The following is a 12923-nucleotide window of genomic DNA, read 5'->3' on the forward strand; positions in this document are numbered from 1 at the left end:
GAGTATCTCTTACTCAGGTGCCATATACTGAGCAGAAGCTGGCTCTTTCAGCCCCACCTGTGCCTCCATGGCCAGCTGCCTTTACAAAGCACAAAGACCCAACAACTTTATACAGGGCCCCTGGTCAACCTCAGGCTTGAGAAGGAACTCACTGGGACCCATCTTGCTTCTATCGAGAAGCACAATGGGCCTTGCTTACATCAGTGTTGTACTCAAAAACACTGTAACAGATGCTTTTGGTGGCCTGTCCCTCTCTCTTACCACTTGTCACCCATTGATGTCCAACTGCCAATACCTGCAGTTCTTTATTTCAGAGCATTCTCTGGCACTCAGGCCTTCTCCGCACCCCCCTCCCTTGGCAGGCTACAAGTGCAGGGGAATTAAGTGATACTCACCTCCCCATCCCTGCCTTATTCTCTCCTCCCCTTCCTAGGGTTCCTTCACCTCCCAAATAAACAGGGTGTACCGCAATCCTTCTCTCAGAGTCTGTTTCTGGATAAACCAACCAGAAGAAAATTTCGCTCAGCACAAGCCCACTCAAATTTTACTTAATCCAGAGTTTGGGAATCTGAGATGTGCATGGATACCCTATGCTCATGAGCACAAATACATCCACACAGAGAACTTCTCTCTGAACCAACCATTCCAAAGACATCCATATTACTCAGCCACTTGGCTGGACTTTATTACCCCTCCATGAATAGCCCATAAGTCCAATAAGTGGAGTGAAAACTAGCACAGTGAAGGAACAGTCGTATTGGATCTCATTCATCTTTTAACCCCACCCACCACCCACCATGACACCTAGCCCTCAGGCCTGGTAAGTGCTCATTAAATATGTTAATCAGAGGAGCAGTTGGAGCAGGCAGCCTCTGCTCCACAAGGCTCCACTCCTAATCCCCTACTATGTGATCTCCCAGGGCACCCAGGACGATTCCCCCACTCGTACTCTCTCTGCTCATAATGGTGCAGAATCTCACTTGGTCTTGAAGAGTGTGCCAGAAATATGCTCTTGAAACAGCCTGCTTGTTCACAAATACATTTCCATTTTAGCAAGAGCAGCTGTCACTCCTGCTGGAGGCCTGCTGGTCTCACCCTTGCCACCTGCCCGAAAGGAAAATTTAATTCATAGAAACTTAAGAGGGCCTAATTCAACCCCTCTTCTAATTCAGAGATCCTCTCAAAAGCCTCCCTGATGTTTGTCATCTATTTCATGAACACTTCAAACAACAGGGAATTCATTGCTACATGCCATAGCCAATCCTATGGTTAGAAGGTTCTAATTATTAAGTTTTTAGACAAATTATATTTTCAAAAATTTTTTCATGTTTATTTTATTTTTGAGAGATTGAGAGAGAGAGAGAGAGAGAGCATGAGCAGGGGAGGGGCAGAGAGAGCGAGAAAGACACAGAATCTGAGCTGTCAGCACAGAGCCTGACACGGGGCTTGAACCCACAGACCATGAGATCATGACCTGAGCCGAAGTCAGATGCTTAATTGACTGATTCACCCAGGTGCCCCTAAATATTTATTATTTTTTTCTTTATAATACATATTATATATGTATTATATGTATTACATATATTATGTATTATTATGTATTAAAATATTTATGTATTATATATTAAACATTTACTACGTGCCAGGTACTATTTTTTTAAAGTTTACTTACTCATTTCAAGACAGAGAGAGAGAGAGAGAGAGAGAGAGAGAAAGCAGAGGAGGGGCAGAGAGAGAAGAAGGAAAGGATCCCAAGCAGGTTCCAGGCTGTCAGTGCAGAGACCAACGTGGGCTTGAACCCACGAACGGTGAGATCATGACCTGAGACAAAACCAAGAATCAGACACTTAATGGACTGAGCCACCTTGGAGCCCCTTTCTTTTTCTTTTTTTCTTTTTTCTGTGCCTGGTACTATTAAAAGTACTTTATGTGCAAACTCTTTATCACCATCATCCCATCTCACAGCACAGAGACAGTAGTAGCTTGCCCAAGATGGTAAAGGTGACAAGTGGCAGAATGAGACTCCAAACCAAGGAAGTCTCACTCCAGAGCCTTCCTGTATTACCTTTTTGTTACTTGGGGCAGAAAACTTTCATCATATAACTTAGCCTTTTAGGTCCAGATCCCTGTGAGGTTGTGATGAAAGTCAAGGACCCTCCCCTCTTGCTAATGTGCATATATACACAAAATTTTGCATATCATTTCAGGAAGTCAACCCACTGCAGCCCATGACACCCAGGTTAAAAACTTCTGCAAAATCCCTATCAAAATTCCAATGACACTTTTTACATAAGTAAAAAAAGAAAAAAAACACTCCTAAAATTAATGTAACACCACAAAAGACCCCGAATAGCCAAAGAAATCCTGAAAAAGAACAATATAGGAGGCATCACATTTCCTAATTTCAAGCTATAGTCATCAAAAGTGTGGTATTGGCAATAATGATAGAAAAATAGACCAATGGAACAAAACCTAGAGCTGAAAAATAAACCCAAGTATATACAGTCAACTAATATTTGACAAGGGAGCCAAGAATACTCAGTGGAGTAAAGGTGGTCTCTACAATAAATGGTGCCGGGATAACTGGATAGTCACATGTAAAAGAACGAAACTGGATCCATACCTTAACGTCATTCACAAAAATTAACTCAAAATGGGTTAAAGCCTTGGGGCACTTGGGTGGCTCAGTCTGTTAAGCATCCAACTCTTGATTTTGGTTCAGGTCATGATCTCACAGTGGGATCAAGCCTGGAGCCTGGTTCTGCGCTGACAGCATGGAGCCTGTTTGGGATATTCTCTCTCCTCTCTCTCTGCCCCTCCCCTGTTCTCTCTCTCTCAAAATGAATACATAGACATAAAAAGCCTTAAATGTAAGATCTGTAGCCATGAAACTCCTAGAATAAAATATAGCAATAAATCTCTTTGACATGGGTCTTCATAATGATTTTTTGGATGGGACAACTAAAACACAAACAACAAAATAAAAAATAAAGAAGTGGGAATAGATTAAACTAGAACTCCTGCAGAGCAAAAGAAACCATCAACCAAGTGAAAAGAACACCTTACAGGATGGTACAAAACACTTGCAAATAATAAAACTGATAAGGGGAAAATATTTTAAAAAATATAAAGAACCCATACAATGCAACAGCAAAAGAAAAAAAAAATTACAAATGGGCAGAGCACCTGAATAGCTATTTCTCCAATGAAATGTCCAGATATGAAAGGACAACACGTACATGAAAAGATGCTTTTAGCATCATTAGTCATGAAAGAAATGCAAATTAAAAACAGTAAGATCTTGCCTGATGCCTGTTAAAATGGCCATCACCAAAAAAGACAAGAGATAACAAGGGTTGGTGTGGAAGTGGAGAAAAAGGAACCTTTATGGGATTGTCAATTGCTACAGCCACTGTGGAAAACAGTATGGAAGCTCCTCAAAAATTATATTATTAGGGGCGCCTGGGTGGCGCAGTCGGTTAAGCGTCCGACTTCAGCCAGGTCACGATCTCGCGGTCCGTGAGTTCGAGCCCCGCGTCAGGCTCTGGGCTGATGGCTCAGAGCCTGGAGCCTGTTTCCGATTCTGTGTCTCCCTCTCTCTCTGCCCCTCCCCCGTTCATGCTCTGTCTCTCTCTGTCCCACAAATAAAATAAACGTTGAAAAAAAAAAATTAAAAAAAAAAATTATATTATTATATCCAGCAATTCCACTTCTAGGAATATATCCAAAAGAAATGAAAACACTAATTCAGAAAGCTGCACCCCCAAATTGATTGCAGCATTGTTTACAATAGCCAAGACATGGAACCTAGTGTCCATCAGTGGATAAATGGATAAAGCAGTTGTGGGGGCATCTGGGTGGCTTCTCTGGTTAAACATCCAACTCTTGATTTCAGCTCAGGTCGTGATCTCATGGTTCTGAGATCATGTTCCATGTCGGGCTTTGTGGTGATATTGCAGAGCCTGCTTAAGATTTTCTCTCTCCTTCTCTCTCTGTCCCTCCCCCACTTGCACACTCGCTCGCTCTAAGTAAATATGAAAACAGAACAAGTTGTGGTGTATGTGTGTGGTATATATACACACACACGCACACACACACACAGAATATTACTCAGCCATTAAAAAAAATAAGGAAATCCTAATATTTGCAACATGGATAGACCTTGAAAGCATTATGCAGAGTGAAATAAGTCAGAGAAAGACAATACTCTATGATTTCATTAACACGTGGAATCTAAAAAAAAAAAAATCAAACTTATAAGAAAATTAAGCTCAGACTTGTGGTTATAAGAGGCAAAGGGTCAGAGGAAGGCGGATTAGAGAAAGGTGGACAAGAAGTACACAATTCGGGGCACCTGGCTGGCTCAGTCAGTGGAGCGTGTACCTCTTGGTCTCAGGATTATGAGTTCAAGCCCCACGTTGCGTGTAGACATAACTTAAAAATAGAATCTTAAACAAAAAGGTACAAACTTCCAGTTAAAAGACAAATAACTAAGATAATAAGTACTAGGGATATAACATAAACATGATGACTATAGCTAACAGCGGTGTATGAAATGTAGGAAAGTTGTTAACAGAGCAAATCCCAAGCATTCTCATCACAAGAAGAAAATTTTCTTTTTATTGTATCTATATGAGATGATGGATGTGAGCTGAACCAACTGTGTAATCATTTCACAATATATGTGAAATGTGCTATACTGCTTAAATGTATTTGGTGATGTATGTCAATTACACACACACACACACACACACACACAACCACTGCCAATACACCAACACAAAATATTTTGCTTTCGCAACTGTTTGAAAGTTCTTTGAGGAGCTTTTCTATGTCCAGTGGGGTTCCTTGTGTTTTTCCAGGCTGTTTTTGCAGATCCATGTGAAAGACTATTCAACCTCATTAGTAACCAAAGAAAAGAGAAATTTAAATAATGAGATTTAAACAATGAGTGCTAATTTGTACTTTTGAAATTAACAAGAAAGACTCAGAAATCATATGCTTGAAAGGTTGTACTCATTTGGTGCTGTTGACATTGGACCTGTATCTACTACCTTTAGGAAGAAATTTGGCAACACACAGGAAAAAGCAATGGAAATGCCCACAAGATTCTGACCTGGTAACCCCACTCCCAGAATTTATTCCAAGACAGTGATTTAGATGAAAAAAAAAAGCCATATGTGGAAAACTATGTCTGGCAAGGTACCTGTAAAAGGAAAAAAAAAACCTTAATACCCTACAAAACAATTGGGAATTATAGTAAATAAAGTCATTAATGTAGCAGAATACATCAAACAATGGAAAGTGTTAACATTCAGAGAAAAGAAGTGGAACAGAGAAGCAACATCATGACTGCTGTTAATTATGGGGAGATAGGATGGGAATGACCAGAGATCTTTTGATTTGCTTTCTAGTGTCTTCCTCTAAAAGGCAAGACACCAAGCAATCAGAATAAAAGCAGCTCAGGGGCACCTGGGTGGCTCAGTCCTCAGTCAGGTAAGCGTCTGACTCTTATTTTCAGCTCAGGTCATGATCTTGCCATTTCTTGGGTTCAAGCCCCATGTTGGGCTCTGCACTGACAGTGCAGAGCCTCTTAGGATTCTTTCTCCCTCTCCTTGTCTCTACCCCTCCCCTGCTCACATAGTCTCTGTGTCTCTCAAAAATAAATAAATAAAACTTTAAAAAAATTATATATGTATATATATCAAAAAAAAGAATAAAAGCAACTCAGAGGGGAGAGAAAAGGGCCATAAAAAGAAGAAAACTTAAAAGAAAAAATACTATAGGGGTTCCTGGGTGGCTCAGTCTGTTAAGCTTCCGACTCTTGGTTTCAGCTTAGGTCACAATCTCACGGTTTGTGAGTTCAAGCCCCCCATTGGGCTCCAAGCTGACAATGCAGCACCTGCTTGGGATTTTCTCTCTGTTGCTCTCTCTGCCCCTCCCCACTCATTTTCTCTCTCTCAAAAAATAAATAAACTTAAAAAAAAAGAAAAAAAAACTAAATAATACTCTCCATGAACTGAATGTTTGTGTCTCCCCCAAATTTACAAATGTTAAAATCTTTATCTCCAAAGGTGATGGTATCATGTGGTATGCCTTTGGAAGGTGTTTAGGTCAAGAGAGTAGAGCCCTCATGAATGTGATCAGTGCCTTATTTAAAAAAAAAAAAAAAGGCTCTAGAGAGAGCCCACCCTCTTGCACTGAACCGATAGAGGACACGGTGACAAGGTGCTGGCTATGAATCAGGAAGGAGGCCTCACCTGAAGGCAACCATGCCAATCTATTTCTGTTCTTTATAAGTTTCCCAGTCAGTGGTATTTTGCTATAACAGCCTGAAAGAACTAAGGTAATATGCATCCATGAAACAAGAACAGAATACTATATGTAGGAAAGAAAAGGAATAATCACGAAACAGAAAAGAGCTCTTGTGAGTTATAATTATGATAGCTAAAATAGTAAATTCAACAGAAACTCTGAAAGATAAAAGGAGGGGACTATCCAGTCAAGAGAACAAAGTAAATAGGTAGAAACTGAAAGAGAAAAGATGACCAACGGAGAAGGTTCAGTATCTACATAATAGAGTCCAGAAAAAAAAATCAGAGACAATTTCCAGGAAATTTTAAAAGTTTAATTTTAAAAGTTTAATTGGCTAAGCCAAAGACATTTGCACAACCCACAGCTGGATGGGGGCGGGGGGAGGATCTGGCCCCACTGGGTTCTACAAGACAAGGCATTTTCTCAAAGTTGACCACAAACAAGAACACGGTCCGCAAAAGTAAAGTAATAGGTGCTGTTGGCAAGAGAGGGTGAGCTGCTGGATGATGTGGGAAACAAAGGCAGAAGGAAATGGCAGATAAAATAAAATTTCCTTACAACCTGCAGCCCATTGACCAACACGTGAGGGTGGTTTCTCCAGAAACTCCCTACTGCCTTAATGCTGATGTTTTGCTAGAGGGAAAAACAACTTTAGCTTGACAATAGCTGGGCTCCCAGTATCCTGTGAGTCTTCTTTAGCACATGAAAATCTCATTGGAAACTTCCCCTGGACTTTGCCTCCCCCAGCTCCATAGTATATCACTTGTGTCTCTTCATGGTCCCGGGGCAGCTCTTCCTGCCCACGGGTCCCATCCCTGTGCTTTAATAAAATCACCTTCTTGCACCAAAGATGTCTTCAAGAATTATTTCTTGGCTGTTGGCTCTGGACCCCGCGAACCCCACTCTCCCCCAAAAAACCTCATCAATGGACACCCAGAAACTACAAATGCCACTAATCAGGAATGCATGCTGCCTCCTAGTAGGCAAACATTCTTCTCTAACTTCTGATGGAATACCTTTAATAGAATCTGAGAATCCTATCAAATGTGTAATCTCCCCCTCCAGACGTTTTGTGCATCATCACAGATAGGTAAGGTTGCTCCTCCATGTCCTACGTGCCAGTTGCTTCACATGGGTTCTCTCGCGAAAGCCTTACAACAGAGCAACAGACCCATTTTGCAAATGAGGGAACTACTGCCCAGAAAGGTCAAGAAGCAAGTTCACCCTTGGGGCGTAGGACTGGCTCAGTCGGTGGAGCATGCAACTCTTGATCTCAGGGTCCTGGCCCCACATCGGGCAAGCAGCCTACTTTTAAAAAAAAAAATTAATTAAAAAGGAAAAAAAAGAGAAGCAAGTTCACCAGCTAATGATGAAAGCCAGGATTTGGACCAAGTTCATCTGACCATGAAGCTTGCCCTCTTATCCATCCCCAAGACTTTATATTCCTCTTACCAGTGCTCTCTCTCTCCGAGACCCAGTTGCCCCACTGCCCTTAAGACCCCCAAAGAGGATGGCAGGTGGGTCATTAAACAGTTCTGATAACCTGAGCAGAGCAATGCACCAGGAGCACGGAGCTCAACACCTCAGCTTAGGGAGCCCCTGGCACCCAGGCCACCCAGAGGAGGTCCAACAGACTTCACCTTTCAGCTTTTTTAAACTGACATGTAACATTAATTTCAGGTGTACAACACAATGATTTGATTTTTGTGTATGTTGCAAAATGATCACCATAGTAACTCTAGTTACCATCTGTCACCAATTACAAATTTTTTCTTATGATGAAAATTTTTAACACTCTCTTAGTAACTTTGAAATAAACAATAGAGTATTGTTAACTACAGTCACCATGTTGTACATTATGTCCCCCCCCCCCAGGACTTACTTTATAACTGGAAGTGTGTACCTTTAGACCCTCTTACACATTTTGTCCGCCTTCCCACACCCAGGAACCACCAGCCTCACCTCTCCTCCCTCATCTCACTCAGGGGCTGCCAAAGCAGAAGCTCGGGTGGTTTTGAGAGCGCCCCACGCAGGTGACACCTTCTCCCAGGCAGCAACAGACAAGGCCTCCAGTCCTTCACCAGCACAAGAGCAACTATGCCAAGAGCATCTGGCACTGGAAGGTTCAGTGGGCACAGGCTATGGGTTCGGTGGAGACGCACCTTGGAGCCCCTACCTCTATCTTTTTCTGCCTCTCTCTCCCTTGCTCGTTTCTTTAAAAAATGCTGACCTGGACAGAGAAGCTCTCAGCCTTTAGGAAACATTAATTCTTTTTTCTTATTCTATTTTTTATTTTTATTTTTTTACTTCAGGAATACAACTTAGTGATTCATCACTGACATATAACACCCAGTGCTCATCCCAACAAGTGTCCTCCTTAATGCCCATCACCCATTTAGCCCATCCCCCACCCAATACCCCTCCAGCAACCCTCAGTTTGTTCTCTGTATTTAAGAGTCTCTTAAGATTTGTCTCCTTCTCTGTTTTTATTTTTCCTTCCCTTCCTCTGTGTTAATCTGTTGTGTTTCTTAAATGCCACATTTGAGTGAAACCATAGGGCATTGGTCTTTCTCTGACAATTTCACTTAGCATAATACACTCTAGTTCCATAGGAAACATTCTAAGTCCATCGAATGTGAGATCTCTATAAAAGTTCTTGAAGGGGGTCCCAATCTCAGGCCACATATTCACGTGTGTGAAAAACAAACTTTCCCTATCCCTCAGTTTCTTTTGATCCCTGTCTCACCGACAAGGCAGGGATGTAATCTCAAATTGGAATTTACCCCCTGAACCCCAGATCTTGTCACAGTTCTGGGGTTTGAGGGATGGGGTCTTCAGTGCCTGGAGGGTGTCACATACAGTCACTTACCTTGTGTCCTGCCAAGTGCAGACACACCATCCAAAACTCTTCTATTGCTGCTGTAACAAATCACTACAAATGTAGCGGCTTAAAACGACATAAATATATGATCTTAAGGCTTCCGTAGGTCCGAAGTCCAACACAGGTTTTACTCAGGTGTTGGCTGAGCAGGGCTTCTATTGGAGGCCATAGGGAAAAGTCATCTTCCAAGCCTGTTCAGGTTTTTGGCCCACGTCAGTTCTGTGATGTTTGTTTGTTTGTTTTTAAGTGTGTTTGTTTAAGTAAGTAATCTCTAGGCCCGATGTGGGGCTTGAACACATGACCCCGAGATCAAGAGTCACATGCTCTTCTTCTGGGTGAGCCAGCCAAGCACCCCACAATTCAGTTCTTTGTATTTGAGGGACTGAAGTCTTCATTTTCCAGCTGGCTGTAGGCCAGGGTCACCCCCAGCTCCTAGAGGTCTCCTCCCTGGCCTTACTCATGGGTAGCTCATGGTACTCGTGGCCACCAACAAAGAAGAAGCGAATCCCTCTCATGCTTAAGCCTCTGACTTAGCCTCCTGCTGCAGCTCTCTGAGGGACTCTTCCGCTTTCCTCCTCTGCTTGATTCCATCAGGCCCACCTGGTTAATCCCTAGCATCCCTATTTTAGGTCAGCTGATTAGTAACCTTAATTCCACCTGCAAAGTCCCTTCCCAGCTGTACTAAATTGGTGTTTGATCTGAATAACAAGGGTGGGAGATTGGGTCAGGGATCAGGGAGGGATCTCTGAAATTCCAACTACAATCGAGACCCCTGTGTGAAGGCTTTCCAGAGGTGTGCCTGCAGCTGCCATGGGAGCTGCTGAGACATCACTTGCCCCTTCAGCCCACGGTCACTGGAACATGAGCCATTCTTTCAAGGTCATGGCCCTTTTTTTTTTTTAAATGTTTTTATTTATTTTTGAGAGAGAGAGAGAGAATGCAAGCAGGGGAGGGGCAGAGAGAGAGAGAGAGAGACACAGAATCAGAAGTGGGCTTCAGGCCCTGAGCCGTCACACAAAGCCCAACATGGGGTTCTGTGCTTGTGAACTGCAAGATCATGATCAGAGCCCAAGTCAGACACTTAACTGACTGCGCCACCCAGGCGCCCCAAGGTGATGGTCCTCTTAATGCTGAAGCCTCACTGTTATTACTCTGGCTGTCATGGGAAGGCACTTACTCTGCTCTGAACCACACCAGGATGGGACCTCTAGAGGCCAAGGTATCACCCCTGCCTGAACACACAACGTAAGCTATTTCCTATCTGGGATCTCCCAAGGCTCTTTCTAGTTTGCAGGGTGGAGGACACCCCCTATTCTCCATCTAGGAACCACCATTTCTGTCCTGTCATTGTTTTTTCCTCTTCCTCCCTTCCACCACCCCAGAGGGATCTTTTCTCATATACAGAGGAAATCACCCTCTCTTCAAATACAACAAATACTACATCCCAAATACTTTGCTTAGATCCAGAGTCCTTTCTGTCCTGGAGTGGCTTTGGGTTTCAGAATCTGAGGCCTGGTCCTGTTCTCCTCTCTGTCACGTTCCTTACCTGAAGCAAAGGGCCTGGAAAATCAGCAGCTTTCAGGTCCAAGTTTGTGTGTGTTGGGGTGGGGGTTGGGAGAAGCAAAGCAAAGCAAACATGTTTTCCTGCCACTCTCCTGATGTGGTCTCTTCTTTAAAATGCCCTTGGCACTTGGTCCCTCCCAGGCTCCCGTCCTTGGTTACTAAGTTGGAGACGACATCTCCCTCTTTAAGCACTGGGCAAGGAGGGGCTGTGTGCAGCTTTGAGGCCTGCACCCTACTTGTGAGTCTATTTTGTTCCCTTTACAGGGCCCACTTCAGAGCTCACCTCTCTATGTGGCCTCTCCTTCCCTTCTTGGGGATTCTCACACTTGCTCTCCAACGTCCTTTCAAGGAGATAAAGACACTCTCCACTACTAAGAGGGCTTGTTCTCAGGATCAAACTGAAAGGTCAAAGTGAGAGCAAGTCGCAAGAACCTGTCCCGTGGATGAATTTACTCTTGTGCCCCGGGCCCACCTGGAAGGATCACATTACGCTCAGCCCCCCACCCTAAGCATGCAAGCAGGTCTAAGAGCATAAGAGGAACAGAGCCAGGGAGGAAAATCCTTCAGATCAACATAGTTTCACTGATCTTCTAGCCAGTACTGGGCAAAGGGCCAGCGGAATTTCTAAAAGGAACATAACCTTGATCCTTGTCCTCAGGCAGCTTATGATCATTGAAGAGAACCAAGATTCTCACATACGTGAATGAGACCAACCACCATCGGGAAGGAGCAAGTTCTCTCCAAGACAAGTCTGTGTAATGAAGAGTGAGCTATGCAAACTGTAAAGGGGGGGGGGGGGCGGGGAGGCAGGGAGGCAGACGTTACCACAGGCATTCTGTTAATTTGCTGGGGCTGCTGTAACAAAGTTGTGTAAACTGAGTGGCTTAAACCACAGATATTTATTATCTCACGGTTCCAGAGATTCGTCTTGGAAATCAAAGTTTGTTCTGAGGGCCCAGAGGGAAGGATCTGTCCAGGCCTCTCTCCTCAACTTCTTGATGGCCATCTTCTCCCTGTTTCTCTTCACATCGCTGTCCCTCTCTGCATATCTGTGTCCAAGCGTCCTATTTTTACCAGGTCACCAGTTATATTGGATCAGGGCCCAGTCTCATGACCTTGTTTTAACTTGATGACCTCTGTAAAAACCCTTTTTTCCAATAGGGTCACATTCTGATTACTGGGGGTTAGGACTCCAATATATCTTTTCTAGGGGACACAATTTTACTCGTAATGGGTGGCTTCCGGGAGGGGGACTTGAAAGACTTGAAATTTGGCCATTTGAAGGGGGAGGTCCCCAAGCACAGGTAGGTATTGGGTAGTCTTGCACTTTGTGATTACTGAATTAATTGTAGGATTTGGAACTGTAGGAACATCTTCAAGGCCAAAAGATACCATGTTGCAGAGGCCTTCTTTATGCCTGTGCATATGCCCCACATATGGGTAAAACAGAATCCTGGCCTCTGAGGAGACTGTGCCCAGCCATAGGCATTGGCTAAAACCAAGTCCCCCAGTTTTCCCACCAAAGGGGAAATCTGCTGGGATACCCCTTGAGGACCATAGTGGAGACTGATTCAGAGGACAGCAAGCAGCCAGAGCTGCCTAAGGGGGAGGGAGGACCACCACCACACACACAAACACCGGAAAAACCAAGCCCCTACCCCTGCCCTCTTGAATGGCTTATGGGTCCAGGACCCGGACAGGGTAGAGGAAGGAGAGCCACTGGGCCTCTGCCTTACATTCGTGATCTACATTTTACTTCTGATGTTATTTCCAAATGTGTTTGTTATGAGCTGAGTTGTGTGCTCCTGAAAGGGCGGGCCTACGCGGGCCAACTCCATCTTGTTCTGTGTCCTCCACCTTGAGTGAAACCTCAGACCACGCCTCCACCCCTTGGGTAACCTCCCGCTCACCCATTCAAACTTCCCGATCAAAACACGCCCAGCGACCTGTGTAACAGGACTCTGACCCTTCCCCAGCCAATCGGCCGAGGCCACGACCCTTCCCCAGCCAATCGGCTGAGGCCACAGCCATTACCTCACCAACTGCCCCTAGACCCCAATAAAACCTTTGTGCTTTTGAAACACTCTCTCTCCCTGGCATCTCACCGCTGCGTGGGTGCAGGTAGGGGATTGAGCTGGAGCTAGCTCGAATAAAGGCTCTTTGC

The 12923-nt window shown here is 44.1% G+C and overlaps 1 pseudogene; it reads right to left on the reverse strand.

The window, feature by feature from the left end:
• Nucleotides 1-11765, reverse strand: part of LOC124509779 (60S ribosomal protein L18a-like) — a 29786-nt pseudogene extending 18021 nt beyond the window's left edge.
• Nucleotides 11766-12923: the final 1158 nt, after the last annotated feature.

The sequence above is a fragment of the Lynx rufus genome, unplaced genomic scaffold, assembly GCF_022079265.1.
Source record: "Lynx rufus isolate CCGP_SWC_20201006 ecotype Redwood Valley unplaced genomic scaffold, mLynRuf1.p SCAF_1, whole genome shotgun sequence".
Taxonomy (NCBI): domain Eukaryota; kingdom Metazoa; phylum Chordata; class Mammalia; order Carnivora; family Felidae; genus Lynx; species Lynx rufus.